The 8992-nt window shown below is 45.5% G+C and overlaps 1 pseudogene across 1 annotated transcript; it reads left to right on the top strand.

The window, feature by feature from the left end:
- The first annotated feature begins 705 nt into the window (after nucleotides 1–705).
- Nucleotides 706–1387, top strand: LOC308236548 (large ribosomal subunit protein eL21-like; annotated as a pseudogene). Its single transcript has 2 exons — nucleotides 706–940; nucleotides 1145–1387. The product of its transcript is annotated as a large ribosomal subunit protein eL21-like (transcript).
- The last annotated feature ends 7605 nt before the right edge of the window (nucleotides 1388–8992 follow it).

The raw sequence follows: 8992 nt of genomic DNA, 5'->3' as shown, positions 1-8992 counted from the left end.
GCTGCTCCCCCGGGAGGCTTGAGCTGGGTCTTGAGTAGGCATAGGAGTTCATCTGAACAAGAAGGGTGAGAAGTACTCCCAAGAGACAGCGAAGAGGTGCAGAGGTTGCAAAGCCCGGTGAGTGCAGGCTCCTGCAAGTGATTTCATGCCGAGTGGGACATGGAGGGGGAGCCAATCTTCCTCCTCAGTCTTATCCAATCCCCTCAAGGATGGGCTGGCTGTCCTTCCTTGGTTTTCCATCTCCATCAGCACTGGTTTACATTAAATTATAATGAGTTCCTGTCCTATCTTCTCATTGGGTTGTGAACTACTCTGGGGCAATGACTGTGTCTTGTCTGTTAGTACCTGTGGGCACCCCCCCCCCCCGCCCCCTAAATGGGCACAGAGCCTTCCATTTAGAAAGAGCTCAGTAGATACTTCCTTCCTTATACAAATGGTGGGCTTGGGAGGTAGTAGATTAGATCAGAACCAAGGAGAGCTCTAGACTTCACCCCAAAGATTTTAGAGAGTCATTGAAGAGCTGAGCAGGGGAGTCACAATCAGATCTGTCCTTCTAAGCTCTGCAGTAAGAAGAAGGGTGGGGGCAACCAGACCTGCAGCAGGGGAGGGAGTGAAAAGGACCTCATAAGACAAGAAAGGGGAAGATATAAAAGCAATTACCCTTTCTTTTCAGCCGGAACCACCATCTCCCAGTAACTCTCCAAAATGACCAACACAAAGGGAAAGAGGAGAGGCATCAGCTGTATGTTCTCTAGGCCTTTTAGAAAACATGGCTTGTTCCTCTGGCCACATACATGCGAATCTACGAGAAAGGTGATAATGTGGACATCAAGGGAATGGGCACTGTTCAAAAAGGAATGCCTCACACATATTACCATGGCAAAACTGGAAGAGTCCACAGTGTTACCCAGCATGCAGTGGGCATTGCTGTAAACCACAGGTGAGGGACCTTTTATCTGCCAAGGGCCATTTGGATATTTATAACATCATTTGCAGGCCATACAAAATGACCAACTTAAGAATTAGCCTGCTATGTTTGGTCAAACATTTAATTAACTCACCCCTAATGCCTTGGCAGGGCCAGACCGAGTGATTTCACGGGCCTCAAATGGTTCACAGGCCGGACGTTCCCCGTGCCTGCAACAAACAAGGGCAAGATTCTTGCCAAGAGGATTAATGTACGTATTGAGCATATTAAGCGCGCTAAGAGCCAAGACAGCTTCCTGAACCACGTGAGGGAAAACCAGAAAAGAAGGAAGCCAAAGAGAAAGGCACCTGGCTTCAACTGAAGCTCCTGCCTGCTCCGCCCAGAGACGCACACTCGGTGAGAACCAATGGGAAGGAGCCTGAGCTGCTGGAACCCACTCCCTATGATTTCACGGCATGACACGTGTGAAAAACACAAAAGACCTCTGTGCTGTTAAAAATGTTTCTCTTGCCCAGCCGGCACGGCTCAGTGGTTGAGCATCGACCTATGAACCAGGAGGTCACGGTTCAATTCCCAGTCAGGGCATATGCCCAGGTTGCAGGCTCAAGCTCCAATGTGGGGCGTGCAGGAGGCAGCTGATCAATGATTCTCTCTCATCGATGTTCTCTCTCTCTCTCTCTCTCTCTCTCTCTCTCTCTCTCTCTCCCCCTCTCCCTTCCTCCCTGAAATCAATAAAAATATTTTTTTGTAAATGTTTCTCTTAATTGAGTAGAAGTGTGGTGTCCCTTCCTCCAAAAAAAAATATTTAAAGAAAAATAAAAAGCAATTACCAACTTCTTTATACTATTCAGACTCAACCTGTTACTAAATGCTTGTCACGTGAGTGCTCATCCCATAGGGAAGACCAGGCAGAACGGAAGAACCACTGTACCCTGTGGCCAAGGAAGGCAGTGCTGTATCCGGGGAGTGAGGAGGCAGTGGTTCCAACATGGCCCCTGCCCCCAACCTGGAGCGAGCCACTTTGCCTATTTCTCCCTGAGCTACCATCTGCAATATTCTGTGACTTATTGTCACTGAACTTATCCCAAGTAGCAGTGGACAAGACCTAAAGTATCCCATTGTCGCTACTTCTTTTTTTTTAATATATTTTTATTGATTTCAGAGAGGAAGGGAGAGGGGAGAGAGATCGAAACATCCATGATGAAAGAGAATCACTGATCAGCTGCCTCCTGCACGCTCCCTGCTGGGGATCAAGCTGGCAACCCCGGGCATGTGCCCTTGACCAGAATCAAGCCTGGGACCCTTCAGTCCACAGGCTGGCGCTCTATCCACTGAGCCAAACCAGCTAGGGCCCATTGTCTCTACTTCGAAACTAATAAATGGAAATCTATAGTGCTAACTTAGCCAATTATAATAAAATACTTTTACAAAACATTTTTATTGGTTGATTTTAGAGAGAGAGAGAAAATAAGAGAGAGAGCTATTTGTTGTTTCACTTACTTATGCATTCATTGGTTTCTTCTTGTTTGTGCCCTGAGCAGCGATTGAACCCAAAATCTTGGCATATGTTCTAACCAACCAAGCTACCCTGCCAGGGCTACAAAACATTTAAAGTGGGAAAAGATAGCATCTTATTCTTTTGTTTGTTTGTTTGTTTTGTTTTGTTAATCCTCAGCCAAGGATATTTTTCCATTGATTTTTTTTTAGAGAGAGCAGAAGAGAGAAGGAAAGACAGAAAGAACCATCGATGTCAGAGAAACATATCGATTGGGTTTTTTTAAAATATATTTTACTGATTTTTTTACAGAGAGGAAGGGAGAGAGATAGAAAGTTAAAAACATCAATCAGCTGCCTCCTGCACACCTCCTACTGGGGATGTGCCTGCAACCAAGGTACATGCCCTTGACCAGAACCGAAGCTGGGACCTTTCAGTCCCCAGGCTGATGCTCTACCCACTGAGCCAAATCAATTGGTTGTCTCCTGCAAGAGCCCCGAGCAGGGTCCGGGCTGGGGAGGAGCCCGCAACCAAGGTAAGTGTCCTTGACTGGAATTGAACCCGGGACCCTTTGGTCTATCCACTGTCACTCTATCCACTGAGCTAAACTAACTAGGGCCTCTTTTTAAAAAATTTTTTTATTTGTTTCAGAGAGGGAGAGAGAAGTAGAAACATCAATGATGAGAGACAATCATCAATCAGCTGCCTCCTGCACGCCCCCCACTGGGGATCGATCCTGCAACCCATGCATAAGCCCTGATTGGGAATTGAACTGGTGACCTCTTGGTTCCTGGGTTGATGCTCAACTGCTGAGCCACACCCAGCTGGGCTGCACCTTATTCATTCAATAGTTATTGAGCACTTGCTGTGTATCGAACACTGTGCTGGGAGTTACAAAAACAAAAATAAAGCAATCCCCTGCCTGGAGGAGCTCTCTGAGTCTATTAGGGGTGACAGACATTTAAGCATGTCACTACAATTAAAATGTGTACCACAGTGGTAACACTGGGTACAGTGATGGCTCAGAAGAAGGGATGACTAATTTTACTTCCTCCTAGATAGGCAGAGAAGACTTCACAGAGGATGTGACATTTAAACCGAGTCTTCAAGAACTCTGCAGATGGCAGGGGTGGGGAGGTACGCCAGGCAGGAAAACTGTCCGGTGCATCCATGGGGCAAATGGCTAGTGTTGGCATTGCAAGGAATTTGGCTCAGAGCACAGGGCAGGAAATGGGAATGGGAATATAAGTAGTGCCAGATCAGGAAGGGTTTCAGAACATAGTAAGAAAACTTTACCTTACCCCCACAGGTGGTGAGGAGCCATGAACGGACTGTCAGCAGGAACATGACCAGGGGAAATAGGGATAGGTTGACTGTGTGGACCAGACCTCAAAGCAGAGAGGCAGTGAGCAGACACTGGTGATGGTCAAAGTGTGACAGGACGAGTCCCTTGACCAGGACAGCATTTGAGGTGCTGGAAATAAAGGAATAATTGTGAGAGATATTTAGGTGACATATTTAAGATTTGGATTGCTGGCAAGTGAATGAAAGGGAGGAATGAAAATTAGCTGCTATATTTCCTCCTTGAGTAACCGATAACTAGTTGCATCATTAGCCAAGATAAAGAACAAGGTGTGGGAGCAGTTTGTGGAAAAAGACTTTGGTGTGGGAATTCAAGGTGATCTGTGGAATAGTCAAGTGGGATGCCCAGTAAGAGATAAGAACTTAGTAGACTGATCTGATCTAGAAATGTGGGTGTCAGAAGTATGGAGTATAAAGGGTACTTAAATTCATTGGAATGGATGACATTGCTTGGAAAACATGCAACATGAGACAAAAGCAGGCTGACAACAGGAATCTTTATAACACTATGCTAGCCCTGGCTGGTGTGGCTCAGTTGGTTGGGCATTGTCCCATGCCCTGAAAGGTTGCCAGTTCGATTCCCAGTCAGAGCACATGCCTGGGTTGTGGGCAGGAGGCAGCTGATCCATGTTCCACTCTCACATTGATGTTTCTCTCTCTCTCCCTCTCCCTCCCTCTCCCTTTTATTCAACTTGACCTTTCATCTTAGTCATCCAGATAACATAGCAATCTCTGAAGAGTATTCCAAAAAGACAAGCCCCCAAGAACAAGCACTTACCTGCTGGCTTCATGTTTGCTGATGTTCCTCTGGCCAAAGCAAGTCACATGGTCAAGCCCAGAATCAATGTGAGCAGAAAATGCACGCTTGCCCAGAGGAGTGATTCATTGGGGAACATTACTTATCCATATAAAACACATGTTAAGACAAAACAATAAAGGGACACATCAAAAGAGAATCCATTGAAGAAAACTCACAAAGATCCATCTGAAAGGAAAAATAAGACGTTAAGGGAAAGGAGGTTCTAGAAGGGAAGGGGCAACCATGTCAAATGTCACAGAACAAGTAGGGAAGGAATGAGAAGTGTTCGCTAAATTCGGTCTTGTTAACCTTTTCAGTTGTGTTTTTTTAAAAAAAATATATTTTTATTGATTTCAGAGAGGAAGAGAGAGGGAGAGGTAGAAACATCAATGATGAGAATCATTGATTGGTTGCCTCCTGCACGCCCCCTACTGGGGATCGAGCTCACAAGCCGGGCATGTGCCCTTGACCGGAATCAAACCCGGGACCCTTCAGTCCACAGGCCAATGCTCTGTCAACTGAGCCAAACCAGTTAGGGCTAACCTTTTCAGTTTTGAGTGTTGGGAGTAAAAGCGAGATCATATGGCTGGATAAGAAAGTTAATGGGAGTTATAGAAATGTAGACAGTGGTGCAGACTTCAGACTCTAATTCAGGAGCGGGGAACGTCCAGCCTGTGGGCCCTACAAGGCCCGTGAAATCATTTAGTCTGGCCCTGCCAAGGCAACCGCAGGTGGAACTCCAAATTCAATAAATCGCCTTGGCTGGATTGCCTCCATGGATAGTGTTGGCCCGCAGACTGAAAGGGTTCCAGGTTGGATTCCAGTCATGGCACATACCTCGGTTGCAGGCTTGATCCCTGGCCCTGGTCCGGGTGCATGTGGAAGACAACCAATCCATGTGTCTCTCTCACATTGATGTTCTCTCTCTCTCTCTCTCTCCCTCTCTCTCTCTCTCTCTGTCTCTCCCTCCCACTCTCTCTAAAAATCAATGGAAAAATATTCTCAGGTGAGGATTAACAAAAAGAAATTCAATAAATCTAGGAGCTTTTTTTCATAGCAACATACATTTATATTAAGTGAACTATATTAAACGAACGATGTCATAAATATCCAAATGGCTCTTGGCAGAAAAAAGGTCCCCCACCCCTGCTCTGATTAGAAATTTGGTTATCGAATAAAGAGAGATGAGTAGTATCTAAAGGAGAACTCACATTAAAGAGGGGATAGTAGTTATTGGGGGGGGGGGGTTGCTCATTCATGTTTTTTATAAATGTCAGAGTAATAAGCATTACTTTCGACTAAGAGCCAGGAGCCAGGAGAGAGAGGCTAACTCCATAAAAGAGTCAGTCTAGTGGTGAGGGAGATGTGATCAAGCTAAGGCTTGATGGGAGGAATGACACCTCTTTTTCTGAAACCAAAGAAAGGCTGGTGGAAATGGCAATGGGTTTATAGGCTGGGCTAGAGAGAAGATTAAGGAAATTCATTTATAATAGCTTCTATTTTTCGTATTCATTCACGGGTTAACCATCTACTGAGACTGAGATGTTCGTGGATGGTCAGGAGACTTGGGGAAAGTGTTCAAGTTTTGCAATAGTTCCCATGGGGAAGAACGAAGCTGCAAAAAGGAAGGGCTCTCTTTGAGTCTGAGCCCTGCGATACCTTGAGTCCTGAACTGATACTGTGGTGGCACCAAGTTGTTGTACAACTTTCTTAAGCAACGTTCACCCCTGGGAAGAGGAGTAACAATGGCGAATTGCCAGATTCACCCCGGGGGGTCACCGTCTCCTCTGGAGACCCGGAAGGATCCTTGGCCACAAAGCCAGAGCAGGGCCCCGAGGGACCAGGCAAGATCAGCTTGTGTTGTTACCTGGAGCCATGAAGTAGCCACAATCATGGGCCCTTTGTTTAAATGGACGACATGAGTTGTATGTAACTATAATATGGCACAGAGAGATTTCTGGCTATCTCAAATATTTTTCTTATTTATTTATTAATGAGAGAGAGAGAGAGAGAGAGAGAGATCAATTTCTTGTTCCACTTATTCATGTATTCATTGGTTGATTCCTGTATGTGCCCTGATCAGATATTGAACCCACAACTTTGACGTATCAGGACGAGGCTCCAACCAACTGAGCTACCTGACCAGGGCTCAAATCTTTTTCTTTGGAAATAAATATGCTACTAAAAACAACAAAATATGTATCTCTTCTTCCCTTTATTCCATGAAGTCCCTTGGTGGCTGGTTGGCTCATTTGGTTGAATTCCAGTGTCAGCAGGCCAAGGCCTTTGGGTGCTGTTTTTGTTCTGTGATCTCAGTAATGTCAATGTCATGCAGTGGGACATAATATCATCATTGCAAGTTCTTGGACAATTCTAGGCTAAACTATGTCAAACTCAGAGTTGTACTTTGATATGTAAAATGAGAACAGGTCATCATTTGAGGTTGCCTAATTCCATATCTCATGTATCAGGCCTCATGATACTCCTACATTTAACTCTGGTTTAGATATTTGCCAATAACTATTGCTAGCACATAAAACTCCAGTCTTCTTCCTCCTCAGTTAAAAGATTCACAGCAGATAGAATATTAGGTTTGGTTTTTGCAGATCGTGGACATACAACCCACGTTTACAGATGAGGAACCTGAGGCTTGAGAAGTTGCCCTGCTGTGAACGACAGAAATGCGATCCAAACGCTGGGCTTCTAATGCTTGTCCCAAACAAACCTAAAAACTGCCAAAAGGCTACTTGCCTCTCTCATGACCCAGTGTGAACTTACCTCCTTTACATCCAATTGTTTACCCTTCTCTGCATTAAAGGGGGAAAAGTCACATTGGCAAGACAAGTCTGCACCTTGATTTTCACAAGATCTTGCCTGAGGCGGCAGCTCTGGATAAGACTGACTTGAGAGTTATGCAACAATTATAATTAACCCCTTTCTCCTGGTTGGGAAACTGACGACTCTGCACCTAACTGATCCACGTTGAAATATGCAGTCACAGGGACCCACAGATTCAGTACAGCACAAGGAGGTGTGAAAGGTTGGTGCCAGAACCTAGTACAGTGCCTGGGACATGACAGAGGCTCATGGAATTAGCGTTGCATTTAATACACTGGGATGCCTGGATACAGAAAGCCAAAAATAATTTTTAAAAATATATTTTTATTGATTTCAGAGAGGAAGGGAGAGGGAAAGATAGAAACATTAATGATGATAGAGAATCACTGATTGGCTGCCTCCTGCATACCCCACACTAGGGATGGAGCCCACAGCCCGACATGTGCCCTGACCAGGAATTGAACCGTGACCTCTTGGCTCATGAGTCAACGCTCAACCACTGAGCCACACCAGCCAGGCTAGAAATAATTTTTAAAAAATATTCTGTGTACTTGAATCTGAAAGTAGAACCATTCCTAATTTTATTTTAATTTGTATTTTAATATAGTTAACTTCCACCCAAGTAATTACTTTTTAAAATATGCTTTTTTACTGTTTTTTGGGTTTGTTTGTTTTTTTAGAGAGAGAGGAAGGGTGGTGGAGAGAGATAGAAACATCAATGAGAGAGAAATATCAACATTGATCAGCTGCTTCCTGCACCCCCCCCACTAAAGATGGAGCCCACAACCCAGGCATGTGCCCAGATGGGGAATCGAACCGGTGACCTCTTGGTGCATGGGTCTACGCTCAACCACTGAGCCACACCAGCCAGGCCAAGTAATTACTTAATATATTTATACTGTGTTTATAATATGATTGAGCTGCTATACTGGGGCCTTTCATTTAGGAAGCTAGCAAGAATTCATATTAACCTGTCTCCTAAGCTCCTCTCTGGAGCTTCTCCAGCAGGTAAGGCTGCTGCTATCTTCAGTTCACAGGGCAGAGCTTCATGGGATCAAAAAGGCAGAAGCTGACCGGACGCGGAACCACGCCCCGCCCCACCCCCGTCACTCCTGTTCCCATCCTCACAGTGCTATGGTGGGGCCCTTGCCCTGAGTCACTCCTAAATCACCTGGGTCTAAAGTCGTTTCAGTGCGATTTCACATGGTTCACCTACAGCCTATTGCGAGGGTAAGGTGGTACCTGTGAGCTCCGAGGTGGCACAGATCAAGGCAGTGAGACAAGAATGACTGCATTGCAGGCGGCAGAGGGGGACCACATTCTACAGTGTATGGGTTACCCTTGCCTCCTGCTCTTTTAAAATATAAAATGCCTTTTTGTAATGAAATATACATACTGCCGAAACCGGTTTGGCTCAGTGGATAGAGCGTCAGCCTGCGGACTGAAAGGTCCCAGGTTCGATTCCGGTCAAGGGCATGTACCTTGGTTGCGGGCACATCCCCAGTAGGAGGTGTGCAGGAGGCAGCTGATCGATGTTTCTCTCTCATCGATGTTTCTAACTGTCTATCCC

Source organism: Plecotus auritus (assembly GCF_963455305.1).
Source record: "Plecotus auritus genome assembly, chromosome: 11".
NCBI classification, from domain to species: domain Eukaryota; kingdom Metazoa; phylum Chordata; class Mammalia; order Chiroptera; family Vespertilionidae; genus Plecotus; species Plecotus auritus.
This window is presented reverse-complemented; position numbering and strand designations above follow the sequence as displayed.